Below are 14,102 nucleotides of genomic sequence, written 5' to 3'. Positions count from 1 at the left end.
TCTTCTCAATGTTTCTGATTTAGAAGAAAAGGAAAAGGATTTGAGGGTGGCACCACAGATTGATCATAGGGTAATTACAATCAAAATGAAATCTGCAAGCTTCAGGAACCCGCATGTGCAGCCTCGAATCGCCATCGTCACTAACCAATCCGTATCATTAACTTGATTTGTTTGTGCATGTGCGCAAGTAAGCTACTTCTTGCCACCGCTTGAACTGATTTCCCTACATTTCCCTACATGGGAATCAGATTTTCCAGTGATACAAATGCCTCTTAAATATCGTACATGTAGGTATCACATACACCTTGAACCGTGAAGGGTTTTTAGGGAGCGCTATAGAGCCATCCTGCCACACAGAAACACGACAACCATATCAGTTACGTAAGATCCACCGTGTTAATGCCTGTGACAAATTTCGTAAATGTATCGCTAAACCCAAAACACAACAACAGTGCGCAATACGTTTTGATTGTCCAAGTCTTCCGATGGTACTGGCCAAATTTGGAGTCGATGTGATAAAAATTGTAGGAGGAGATAGTTTGGTACGGGCCCACAAAAGGGCAACAATTGGAAGTAGATTACAGCCCTCTCTTCACTTGATTAAGACAGCTCCCTCTGCTGTAATTAATGTAAATTGGCACAAAAGTGGCACATAGACCTGTTCAGGACCAGACCATTAACCATCATCTGAAGTATGGTGCCGTTTGGACAATTTTCCTTTGAGTTATGACAACATCGTGTTTTATGGGGAGACATGCATTACCATGGAAACGGCTTATTATTACACCTCAGATTTAGCGTCAAGCTGTTGATGGGTGGACCGATGATATACAAGTGAAGTTTGATGGCGATCGGAACATGTCCATTGCACTTGCGTTGCCATGGAAATACCACATTATGAAACCTCAGATTTGACGTAGAGCTGTTCAGGGCAGCAGTGTTAACCATCATGTGGCGTTTGGCGGCGTTCGGAGCATGTCAGTTGGAGTTATGACATCATCGTGTTCCAATGAATGATAAAAATGAATGATAAAAATGTTACAAAAAATGTTAAATTCGAAATGGCCAACCTCCTGTACGTTTTTCTATACACCTAGAACAGGCTTTTTTGTTCGTCTCCGCACTTTAGATATGCGTAGTCAACTTTTTTCATTTACGTGAAGGTGGGGGGAGTTTACATTAAAAAACAGAAGTGGCCATGGCTTGCACATTTTTTTACGCAAAGTTACGGAACGCATTCCAAACGTCTATTTTTACCATTTCTGACGTGTTTGCAACATTTGGTGAGTTTTCATAAAAGTTACGGGGGTCAAAAGACGAAAAATTATAATCATAATAATAATCCTATCGCGCCCACATCACTATGCACGAACGGGCTACCTGCTGTCATTTGGCCCGTTTTTCTGGGCTTTAGCCCGTCGTTTGGCCTGTTTTGTGTGTGGTGTCACAGAAAACAGTCTCAGACCTAATCAAAATAGTGAAGGAAAACAATAGTTCTTCATTCCGACTAGGGTTGGGAACCGAAACTCGGTTCCAGATGAGAACCGATAAGAAAATGCAGGGTACCGGGTACCCATACAAAATACAGAATTTCGGTTCTGCTTAACGGTTCCTAAACGCGGTAGACCCTGTATTCCACCGGGTCCGTCTGTGCCGCAGCGCCGCGGTGACCCGGTGGAATACAGGGTAAGGGCGGACTGGCCATCTGTGTGTTCTGGAGAATCACAGAACGGCCGGTCAGCGTACCGAGCCGGCCGGCACCGCCCTTCATTTTTTTAAACGGCATCATTTAAGTTGCGCTGGCATCATGTAAGTTGCGCTAACAGGCGACAGAGGTCTACAGTTGCGAGGCTCCCCCCGCCCTCCCGTAGACAGTTCACGAGCTCAGTCACTTCATAACTCCAAAGATGGATCGCGGTAAACGCTCTGAAGTGAGGCTCCACTAAACTAAAAAAGAAAAGGCACAGTGTAATGCCTGTTAATAGCTTTCCACAGGCATAGCTCAGTTAAAATAAAGCACAGCTATTGTGCAATACATTTGTATTGCATGTTTATTTTTTATTTGTAAAAATGTCAGTTAAAGCTTAAAAGAATAAAGATATTTTTGTTATCTAAACGTTTGACCTCTTTCTTTTACAATTTTGGAATCAAAACGGGGAATCGATAAGAACTGGAATCGATAAGAACTGGAATCGATAAGCAGAACCCGGAATCGGAATCGATACATTTCAAACGATACCCATCCCTAATTCAGACTCTGTCGAGCTCAGGCTCTAATTATAATCTCTTGTGAGCAGGAAAGGCATAGAGAAAACTGAAAGAAGATGAACTTACTTGTTAAATAAAGCATTAATTTGTTCCACAGGTCCGTCAATCGGCTGCACATGACACCCACTGATACACACTGCGCATCTGAGCTAGGAGACCATACACATACAGAGATCAGACAGCTGGACAGAATCAGATTATCGGTCATATAACATAAGTGTGACATGGTTCTGATCCCTTGCAGTTGGCTGCGACGGAATGAGCAGCCTCCAGACATGGTGGACTATATTGCTATATTGAGTGCTTCTCATTGTGTGGAGTTATATTCAGTTGCAAGGCTACACCTGACATCAGTTGGATGGATGGATGGATGGATGGATGGATAGATGGATGGATGGATGGATGGATGCATGGATGGATGGATGGATGGATAGATAGATAGATAGATAGATAGATAGATAGATAGATGGATGGATAGATTCTGTCATAGTCTGCTCCATCATTCACCAGTAGTTTTCCATTCACCTGTCTCACCTGTTTTCCACACCCACTCGTTAACTCACTCTCTTTCTCTTCTGCACCCATTAGCTTCTGCCAGTATTTAAACCCGCACCTTACACACACTCTTTGCCAGATTGTACTTTGCCTCATGCTTGTCTCTCCCGCGTTCAAAACTAGATTGCCTACCCGGTTCCGACCCTGCCTGTCCCCGACCTGCCTGCTCTGCCTGTTTCCTGATCCTGCCTGTCCCTCGACTATCCTGCCTGGCTTGTTATCCGACCCTGCCTGTATCCACGCTGACCGCCTCGCTTACTCCCTGACCCTCTGCCTGTCCCTGACTCACCTTCTGCCCGCTGTCCTCCGGTGCGTTATACTGCCCGGTTGGTATTCCTCCGATCCAGTGGAATCTCCAATAAAGTATATTACCAATTCTCCTTGGTTTCTCGAGTGCTGCATTTGGATTCTCCTTAAGATTGTGACAGATTCATGGATGGATGGATGGATAGATAGATAGATAGATAGATAGATAGATAGATAGATAGATAGATAGATAGATAGATAGATAGATAGATAGATAGATAGATAGATGGTGTTACCTTTATAACCTGGGTACAAATTAAATAACATTTATGTGAACTGATATTTGTTTAGTGAGCTTATTAGAGGATGTTCCCTGAAAGATTGTAAAATGTCAATGAAGATGTCAGAGTTACTATATTTGTTAATAATTACATACACAATACATGGAATGCGTGTGTGTGTGTGTGTGTGTGTGTGTGTGTGTGTGTGTGTGTGTGTGTGTGTGTGTGTGTGTGTGTGTGTGTGTGTGTGTGTGTGTGTGTGTGTGTGTGTGTGTGTGTGTGTGTGTGTTCCAAGTGAATCTGCGGCCCCCTGGTGGCCAGTACATCAATTATGTGGCCCCCACCACCATCAAAGTTGCCCATCCCTGATATAAACCCTAACCCTAACCTCGGGTCCCAGGACGTAACCCAAAACCTCCTTTTCCCTGACCACATTAACCAGCTCTGACAGGGATTCCAAGGTGTCCACCTGGCCCAGAACCACCTCAATTGGATCCTTTCTTCGAAAAAGCAGCAGCGGTCTCTACTCAAACTCCCTCATGGATGAATGAACTTCTCAAATTATCCCCAAGGAAGATTCCAGCCAACCTCCAGAGAAAGTCTAAGTATCCATTGACTTGTTATTTTAGTCATGATTAACAGTTCATGACCAGAGGTAAGAATATCAATTAGGATAGACCGGTAAGGCAAGGCAAGGCAATTTTATTTATATAGCACCTTTCAGTACACAACAATTCAAAGTAATTTACAAAATAATAAACAAAAGACATTTAAGAATAGATACATAAAAAAGCAAAGATAATGAATGAAATAAATAAATCAACACAGCAGGTACAGAATACATGAATAAAAGGCATACTGCAGTGTGAGTATGAACAGCTCAATTAAAAGCAGCGGCAAATAGATACGTTTTTAGTCTGGTTCTGAAAATAGGAAGTGTTTCAGCGGACGTGCACGATTTGGGCAGTTTGTTCCAGATTGTCGGGGCATAATAACTAAATGCTGCTTTTCCATGTTTAGTTCTTATTCTTGGAACAAAGAGCAGACCCGACCCAGAGGACCTGAGACTCCTGGATGGTTCATAGGGATGCAGGAGATTGTTTATATATCGCTAGAGAGAGCTTTGCCTTCTGACTTAGCTCTGATTTGCAGATATTACAATAAAAAACAATGTCATACAGCAGAGATGTTCACAAGTCTTTTTTTGCAAGTCAAGTCTCAAGTCTTTGGTCACGAGTCCAAGTCAAGTCTCAAGTCTTTGTGGGGTGAGACTTGATCAAGTCTCAAGTCTTTGGTCACGAGTCCAAGTCAAGTCTCAAGTCTCTAAAAAATAAAAGTCTCATGTCCCTTCTGGTTGTAATAAGCCTTCTATTGTCTGCTGCTATCCAGTCTGTTAAGAATACTGCACAGCTATATCTAAGAAATGCAAAGCATTTACTGTGTTATTATCACTCCTATATCTATTAGCATACAGTATCAGCACTGATTAGTTGTTTGTTATATGATCACTTTAAACAGGCTATTGCAATGCAATATGAGGAAAAACATCACACTTTAGCTAAATTCAAACAACTTATAAGCAAAACACTTCAGAATCAGAAATCAGTAAGCAAGCAATTCACTAATCTTTTCAAATATTCAGTTACAAAGCTAGTAGCAAGCTAAGTTAACATTACATAGCTGATGCTGAGCTAAACATGTTTGCTAACCGTCCATATGCGTTAATGTGGCTGACCTCTCCGGGTGAGTTTTCAAGTGCCTGATTAAATTCGACGTTGTTGCGCAAGCATCCTTGATTTTGATATTGCAGACTTTGCAGTGACCTTTTGTTGGTGCCGCCAGCATTTTGTTCTAAGTTTTTGTAGTTGAACCTAATTACAAGCGGTACAGCCGCAGGTGTGCCGCCGGTCGCCATGGTGTTACTACGAGGTAGTAACAGAGGCGCGCACGTCTGGGTAATGAGCCCGGCTAAAGTAACTGGATGGCCTACCTGCCTGTCAGCCTTCCATCTGGGCACAAACTTATCTCGTGCCCTCATTGGTCATGTGCGCGTTCGTGTGTGTTGTAGGATGCGGGCTCTATAAGGAAATAGCAGCCAGAGTCTAGCAGATTATCTCCGGTTGTGTATTTTCAAATTCTAGCGATCTCGAGCCGGTTTCTCTCAAATGTACCTACCCCACCTTTAATACGCCAAAAATAGAAAACACAATGATTGTTCACGAGTCCCAACACACGAGTCCAAGTCGAGTCTGAAGTCTTTTGGTCACGAGTCCAAGTCAAGTCTGAAGTCTCTGTGTGTGCGACTTAAGTGCGACTCGAGTCTGAGTCGCAGACTCGAGTCCCCATCTCTGTCATACAGAAGCCTGTTGTCTTCTTACTTTGCAAAAACTGAATTCTGACTCCACAAAATACAGTATTTACCTCTGAAATGCAGAGCAGTATGAGTGTAAAAGACACTGTGGATCAGTGAAATCATTTAACTTAAGTATAGTATCCGAATGCTTCCTCTACCACAGCACTTAAGTTTAAAATACTCCATGTTCGGCATAGTGGTCCCCCTTTCAGAAGGGGCAAACGGCTACAATAAAATCTAAATTCTAGAGCTCTGCAGTCACAACTAAAAAGTCCACAAAAAGTGTCATTTCACACTTTCTATAAACTTAAAAAAACACTAACTGACCTTTCAAGCTTGTGTTTAGGTGTGCCTTCTTGACAGTTGGTTTGATCTCCTCTTGGTTCTGAAGTCGTCTAAGCGTCTGCAAACAAAGCATTTACCTAATACAAATTTGCAAGAACAGGTTACTACACTGAACAAAAATATAAACGCAACACTTTTGTTTTTGCTCCCATTTTTCATGAGATGAACTCAAAGATCTAAAACATTTTCTATATACACAAAATAACCATTTCTCTCAAATATTGTTCACAAATCTGAACAAATCTTTGATAGTGAGCACTTCTCCTTTGCCGAGATAATCCATCCCACCTCACAGGTGTGGCATATCAAGATGCTGATTAGACAGCATGATTATTGCTCAGGTGTGCCTTAGGCTGGCCACAATAAAAGGCCACTCTGAAACATGCATTTTTGCTTTATTGGGGGGGTCTGGGGGGGTCCGAAAACCAGGCAGTATCTGGTGTTAGGGGTAGGGCCCATGTTGGCCCATGGTGGTGGTGGGGTTATGGTATGGGCAGGCGTATGTTATGGATGACAAACACAGGCCACTCGATTCACAACATTACCCTAACCCTAACCCTAACCCTCACACCAGATACTGACTGGTTTTCGGACCCCCCCAGACAGTGTATTTTGTGAAACTTGAATCTCCTCCCACAGCAACATCACTCGATCAAAGGTGGAGGGAATGTACCATTTGTAATGAATGGGATGAGGTCAATCATTATGATCCTTGTAATACACTAAACTTTCGCATACTGAATGAAGCATGTGGATTAACACAAGAAAATGATAGAATGGTGTGGTGATTTTACTGCCACAGTACTTTGTTAGGGTGTTTTATGAAAATAAACCAGAACCAGAAAGACAGAGGGGCAGGCTGGAGTTGAGAACGATTGCTAGCAGGATAGAGGCTACCAAGTTTTGTGTTAAAATCTGAAATGTAAATCCGCCCAGTTATGGAAATTATTAGACAAGGCTTTGCGTTAGCAAACAAGGGAGAAGAACGGATCAAACTGTTCCTCAGTTGGGTAGCAGAAATGGCCTTTTTTGGGCCGTTTCCCCAATGGGATACCCAGCTAGTGGGACACCATATTAGGTTATGGGATAACCTCGATACTTTGGTGTCCATTGGCAGTGTAAGACACAGGGAGTGGGAAGCTGCCACGGTGGATGCGTGTATCGGACCCTAGGTGGCGCCATAGTCATGGGGGGGGACAAGGGGGTGTTCACAGATCAATATGGCATCCCACTTCCCATGTAGGTGTGTCCACAGGTCAATATGGCATCCCACTTCCCATGTAGGGGTCATGGGGGGGGGCAAGGTGGTGTCCACAACTCAATATGCCATCCCACTTCCCATGTAGGGGTGTCCACAGGTCAATATGGCATCCCACTTCCCGTGTAGGGGTCATGGGGGGGGAAAGGTGGTGTCCACAACTCAATATGCCATCCCACTTCCCATGTAGGGGTGTCCACAGGTCAATATGGCATCCCACTTCCCATGTATGGGTGTCCATACATCAATATGGCATCCCACTTCCCGTGTAGGGGTCATGGGGGGGGGGCAAGGTGGTGTCCACAGATCAATATGGCTTCCCACTTCCCATGTAGGGGTGTCCACAGGTCAATATGGCATCCCACTTCCCATGTAGGGGTGTCCAGGGGTCTATATGGAATTCCACTACCCGTGGGGGGGGTGTCCATACATCAATATGGCATCCCACTTCCCATGTAGGGGTGTCCACAGATCAATATGGCATCCCACTTCCCATGTAGGGGTGTCCAGGGGTCTATATGGAATTCCACTACCCGTGGGGGGGGGTGTCCATACATCAATATGGCATCCCACTTCCCATGTAGGGGTGTCCACAGATCAATATGGCATCCCACTTCCCATGTAGGGGTGTCCAGGGGTCTATATGGAATTCCACTACCCGTCAGGGGGGGTGTCCATACATCAATATGGCATCCCACTTCCCATGTAGGGGTGTCCACAGATCAATATGGCATCCCACTTCCCATGTAGGGGTGTCCAGGGGTCTATATGGAATTCCACCACCCGTGGGGGGGGGGGGGGGGTGTCCATACATCAATATGGCATCCCACTTCCCATGTAGGGGTGTCCACAGATCAATATGGCATCCCACTTCCCATTTAGGGGTGTCCAGGGGTCTATATGGAATTCCACTACCCGTGGGGGGGGGTGTCCATTAGGGGTGTTGAAAATAATCGTTTCTACGATGCATTGCGATGCGGACGTGGACGATTCGGTCTCGATGCAGTGACGGAAGATAATCGGTTATAGAGTAGTAACGTTGCTTCCTGATTTTCCGGCCGCGGCTTTACTATAACGTTTTTTCTGTCACTTTAATATCAAATCGGTCGGTGACGCAGAGATCAGGGAACATACGTGACAGCGGCACAGCAACACTGAGCAGTCTGCTTTATCCACCAACACAAGAACACCAGTCCAGAACCGACAACAGCAGGACCCGCTCTGAATCACTCCGTGCATGTCGCTGCGGCTCAGAGACACAGGGAGGGATTTATGTTTTTCAAAAATAATCGCGTTACAATCATGTCAGGTTTTTGGTGGATTTAATTAAGTCTTGGATTGCAAAGTATGAATGTCCTCTAGCAATTTGCAGACGATATATACGTGTGTAAAGTTTGTGAAGGCAGGAGGAAAAAAGCTTCCGCGATCACCGTCTCCTCTCCGTTACTCCAAGCCCCGCCCCCTCCCTGAAAATAATGAGTGACAGGCTGATAGTGACCCGATAGAAACGTTGTTATTCACTTAATCACTGAGATATAATGAAGCTAATTTAATCTCATACATTCATGGGATTTATGTAACAGTAAGACAGAGAATGTAAGTGTGCACCCACATGCAGTATTTTTGTTTGTATATGCTGTTGTAAATACTCCTGTTGTCTGCTGTGTTCAGACTCAAGTCCTGTGTGTGATGCCACATTCAGGACATTGAGAATGGAACAACTTCACACACGGAGGCTAGACCTATACAATTCATTTATTTTGGTTTATAAATTAATGTCAAGACATTTATGTTATTGATTTCTGAAGCACTTTCTAAATAATAAAAAGAGAGTTCATATGTATTTACTGCATGTATGCATTGATGAAAAATAAGCCATGTGCAGTAATATAGAAAATTGAGGATGCAACGCATTGGTATGAATCGTGATGCACCGTGATGCACCGGGATATCGAACCGAATCGAATCGTTGACAGGATAATCGTAATCGAATCGAATCGTGAGACCAGTGAAGATGCACAGCCCTAGTGTCCATACATCAATATGGCATCCCACTTCCCATGTAGGGGTGTCCACAGATCAATATGGCATCCCACTTCCCATGTAGGGGTGTCCAGGGGTCAATATGGAATTCCACTACCCGTGGGGGGGGGGGGGGGGTGTCCATACATCAATATGGCATCCCACTTCCCATGTAGGCAAATGTATATTCAATTAAATTTCAAACTTTCTCACAAAATCCTCCCATAAGCTAAGGGTCTGACAGGCGGAGGGGGGGGGTCGAAAATGATTTTTTTTTAAAGAATGTGCGCTCCGAAACCTTGAGAGTGTGTTGGTTAACGTGTGTGGAACCCGCTTGCAAAATTTGGGGATCCGAAAATGAATTTTTTTAAAGAATGTGGTTGGCGCTCCGAAACCTTGAGAGTGTGTTGGTTAACGTGTGTGGAACCTGCTTGCAACATTTGGGGACCCTGCGACCTTCGACAAGGTCAAAACCGAGATCAGAGGTCACGTTTTCATGCTGTACGGTGCCCTTTACGGCACAAAGGAAGGTCCGACCACTTTGAGCTTGCTCTCATTAGAATCGGCTCGAAGAGCAGATGCAGATGGATGCCTCTGATGCGACTAAATGTCAAAGGTTACGACTTAAAATGTACCAAAACCTTCCGTTAAGGCCTTTTGAGAAGCCGCAGTGCTCCGTGAGTGTTTAAAGTACTTTTAAAAGGGCTAAAGAGATACTTTTTTCACAGGGGGCCTCTAAATAGGGCCCAGATCAGGAATCTGAAGTATGTAAACTGTAACCCACCCAGAACTCTTTTTCAATAAAATGTCAAACTTTCTCACAAAATGTTGTCTGGAGCTTAGCATCTGACAGGCTTGTGTTGGCAGATGGGAAGAAAATTGAAAAAATGTGGTTGGCGCTCCGAAACTTCGAGAGTGTGTTGTTGCACTTGTGTGGAACCCGCTTGCAAAATTTGGGGACCCTGCGACCTCGGACAAGGTCAAAACCGAGGTCAGATGTCACATTCGCAATGCCGACAGTACCCTCGACGGCGCAAAGGAAGTTCCGACCGCTTTGAGCTTGCTCTCATTAGAACCGGCTCGAAGAGTACATGCAGATTGATGCCTCCGCTGCTCCTAATGTCAAAGGTTACGGCTTGAAATGTAACAAAGCTCCAAAGGTCAAAGGTCACGCTTTCATGCCGTACGGTGCCCTTTACAGCACAAAGGAAGGTCCGACCGCCTTGAGCTTGATGTCATTTTAACCGTCTCGGAGAGCAGATGCAAATGGATGCCTCTGGTGCGACTAAATGTCAAAGGTTACGGCTTAAAATGTACCAAAACCTTCCGTTAAGGCCTTTTGAGAAGCCGCAGTGCTCCGTGAGTGTTTAAAGTACTTTGAAAAGGGCTAAAGAGATAATTTTTTCACAGGGGGCCTCTAAATAGGGCCCAGATCAGGAATCTGAAGTATGTAAACTGTAACCCACCCAGAACTTTTTTTCAATAAAATGTCAAACTTTCTCACAAAATGCTGTCTGGAGCTTAGCATCTGACAGGCTTGTGTTGGCAGATGGGAAGACAATTAAAAAAATTGAAAAAATGTGGTTGGCGCTCCGAAACTTCGAGAGTGTGTTGTTGCACTTGTGTGGAACCCGCTTGCAACATTTGGGGACCCTGCGACCGTGTACACAGAACTAAGAGCCATTTTATTTTATTCCCCTCCCCCACCACAAGGCTGGCAGATTCTAAGCAGTGCAGTTGCAGTGATATCAGCGTTGCTCATTGGTGCGTATGGTCGCGAGTTCGAATCCATGCTATGGCATGCATGCAAACATTTTTATATTTAGTCAAGAGATAATTATATGTGGAAAGTTGTCTTCTCAGACTCTCCATATTTGAAGTTGATTATTGTATAGTTAGTGTTATAGTATTTTAGGGTAGTTAGTATAATAGGTTTATTCATTTTGTAACTATTAAATGTAAAACACACGTTTTTCACACGCAGGGATTACTTCCATTCGCTTCGTCTTGGTCTGTAGATGTGATTTGATGTGTCGTTTATACATTTTGATGGTGGAAAACACAGGGAAATGTGCCGTTCAGAATGTTTATAATAGTGGCAAGTGGCGCTGAGAGCTTATGGAGAATAAGTGTGCTTTATAGATTCGTCAATAGAGTAACGAGACATTTAGCTTTGTTTTCCACTAGTAAAATGTACAAACGACACATCAATTCACATCTACAGATGAAAACGAAGCGAATGGACGTACTGCCAGACTCATAGTGTGTATAAATCGAGACATGAGATCTCTCTTCCCTGCTCTCTCCGTTTCTCAACAGTGACGTCACTTTCAGCTTCACTTTAACAATTTCAATGAGCAAAATAAATTTTCCTTTGTTTTCCACCATCAAAATGGACAAACGATGCCTCAAATGACATCTACAGATCAAGACGAAGCGAATGGAAGTTCTCCATAGACTCCTAGCATGTCGAGTTTTTCTGTTTGAGCACTATTTACATTTCTGGTTAGCCCAGAAATGTGAGAGATCTCACGTCTCAATTTCCACACACTAGGAGTCTGCGAGTAATTCCATTCGCTTCGTCTTCATCTGTAGATGTGATTTGATGTGTCGTTTGTACATTTTGATGGTGGAAAACACAGGGAAATGTGCCGTTCAGAATGTTTATAATAGTGGCAAGTGGCACTGAGAGCTTATGGAGAATAAGTGTGCTTTATAGATTCGTCAATAGAGTAACGAGACATTTAGCTTTGTTTTCCACCAGTAAAATGTACAAACGACACATCAATTCACATCTACAGATGAAAACGAAGCGAATGGACGTACTGCCAGACTCATAGTGTGTATACATCGAGACGTGAGATCTCTCTCCCCTGCTCTCTCCGTTTCTCAACAGTGAAACTCCTGTCAGACTCTCCATATTATATAGCAGAACAAATACATTTATACAAAAACATTTAGGAAACATTATAAGAACAATCATTGGGAACATTTAAAAACATTAATTTCATCATATTAATCATATATCACACAATGGTGTGATGTGAAAAGCCATTGCTACGTTTTAAAACTTGTAAACACGCGTTCAGGAGTCTGTGATTTCATTAGCTTCGTATTGATTTGTAGATGTGATTTGATGTGTTATTTTGTCAATTTTGATCGCAAAAACGATAGAGAAATGTCTTTTTACTTTATAGTGGAGTCTATATATGATACTTTTGTTCAATAAGCTTTAGCGCCACTTGTGGGGCAATGGAAGGGGCAATGGAAGAGACTCGCTCCTTGGTGTGGAGAGAGCTGGGTACGAATCCCGCCCATGGCATCAAATCTTGAATTTATTATATGTATGTATATATATATGTATGTATATATTATATGCCAATAGTTATAAAAACTATTATTATTATTTTGGAATTATTAATAATATTGAGAAGTGGGCTTCCATATTGAGATGTTGGATCTACAAGTGGGCTTTCATATTGATCTGTGGACACCCCTTGAGTTTTTTTGTAGTTTGGATGAAAATTGCATGGAATCTCCGCAGTACGGCCTGGGGGCAGTGCCGATTTTAATGAATCACATGGTTGGACACCATGACCCTGTGGACGACAGGCTTAAGGCTGACCAGACGGGTGAAGACGCTCTGAAGGACGGGTAGGAGGACAAAGGTCGTGACAAGAGGTTGGACCAAAATGCAGGAGACAGGAATTTTAAAACAGAAAATATTTTTATTTTACTCTTGGTCCGAACGAGGCAAAACAGAAAATAACTTCTCGAAAATACAGAAATTCCAACAATGGCTAATCATTATCTGTATTTTACGACGTGTTCATGCAAAACAGTAAATTAAAATGTCAGAGAGGATTAATGAGTCAGGTAGATTAACATTAAACTAGAGTCCCCCTCTGCCCCTACTCTCTCTATAAAGGCCCTGTCACACTGTCCCGAAGTTGACACCCGATGGACACACGAATATGGAATTGTGAATTTCGCACGAAGATGGCCCCGAACCACACACGAAGGCAACATTTATATTACATTTAAGACATACAACTGCAATGAAAGTACCAAAAACAATTATGTTACAGTACTATGATACTGTACTGATATTTTCAGACTTTGTTCTTTACTTTCTCCGTCTTTATATGTAGAAAATATTACGTTTTCTCCGTAATGTTGTTTCCATAGCAACAACAACTTCCTGTCAACTCTCCTTCAAAATAATATATTATATCCTTTTTAGTTTCACAGTAACACAAATTGGGTTATTTACATAATATGTTTACATGATTTTGTTATGGACACACGATAAAAGAAATGTTCAAATTCGGCTGTGATCGTAGCAACATCGGGCCATTCGTGAGGGCATCTTAAGCCATCGTATGACCGCCGGTGGAGTCTCTCAGGCTCCGGCAGCAACTTCGTGAGCGGTGGCAAAATCTTTGGCATGCCAAAAAATTGCCGAAGGACCTTGCGAAGGTTCAATTTCGTGTTGAATTCGTGTGTCAATTTTGCCCTTCGTAAGGCCATCGTGAGGGCATCTTGTTATCATCGGTGCCATCGGGCATTCGCCCCGATCAGAGTGAGGGCAAATGCCCGATGGCACCGATGATAACACGAAGATGACACGATTTGACAAGATGCCCTCACGAGTGCCTTACGAAGTTGCCGCTCATGAAGTTGCTGCCGGAGCCTGAGAAACTCCACCGGCGGTCATACGATGGCTTAAGATGCCCTCAAGAATGGCCCGATGTTGCTACGATCAGAGCCGAAT

The sequence above is a fragment of the Pseudochaenichthys georgianus genome, chromosome 6 (genome assembly GCF_902827115.2).
Source record: "Pseudochaenichthys georgianus chromosome 6, fPseGeo1.2, whole genome shotgun sequence".
In the NCBI taxonomy this organism is placed as follows: domain Eukaryota; kingdom Metazoa; phylum Chordata; class Actinopteri; order Perciformes; family Channichthyidae; genus Pseudochaenichthys; species Pseudochaenichthys georgianus.
The sequence above is the reverse complement of the archived record's forward strand: the minus strand, read 5'-3'. Positions refer to the sequence as shown.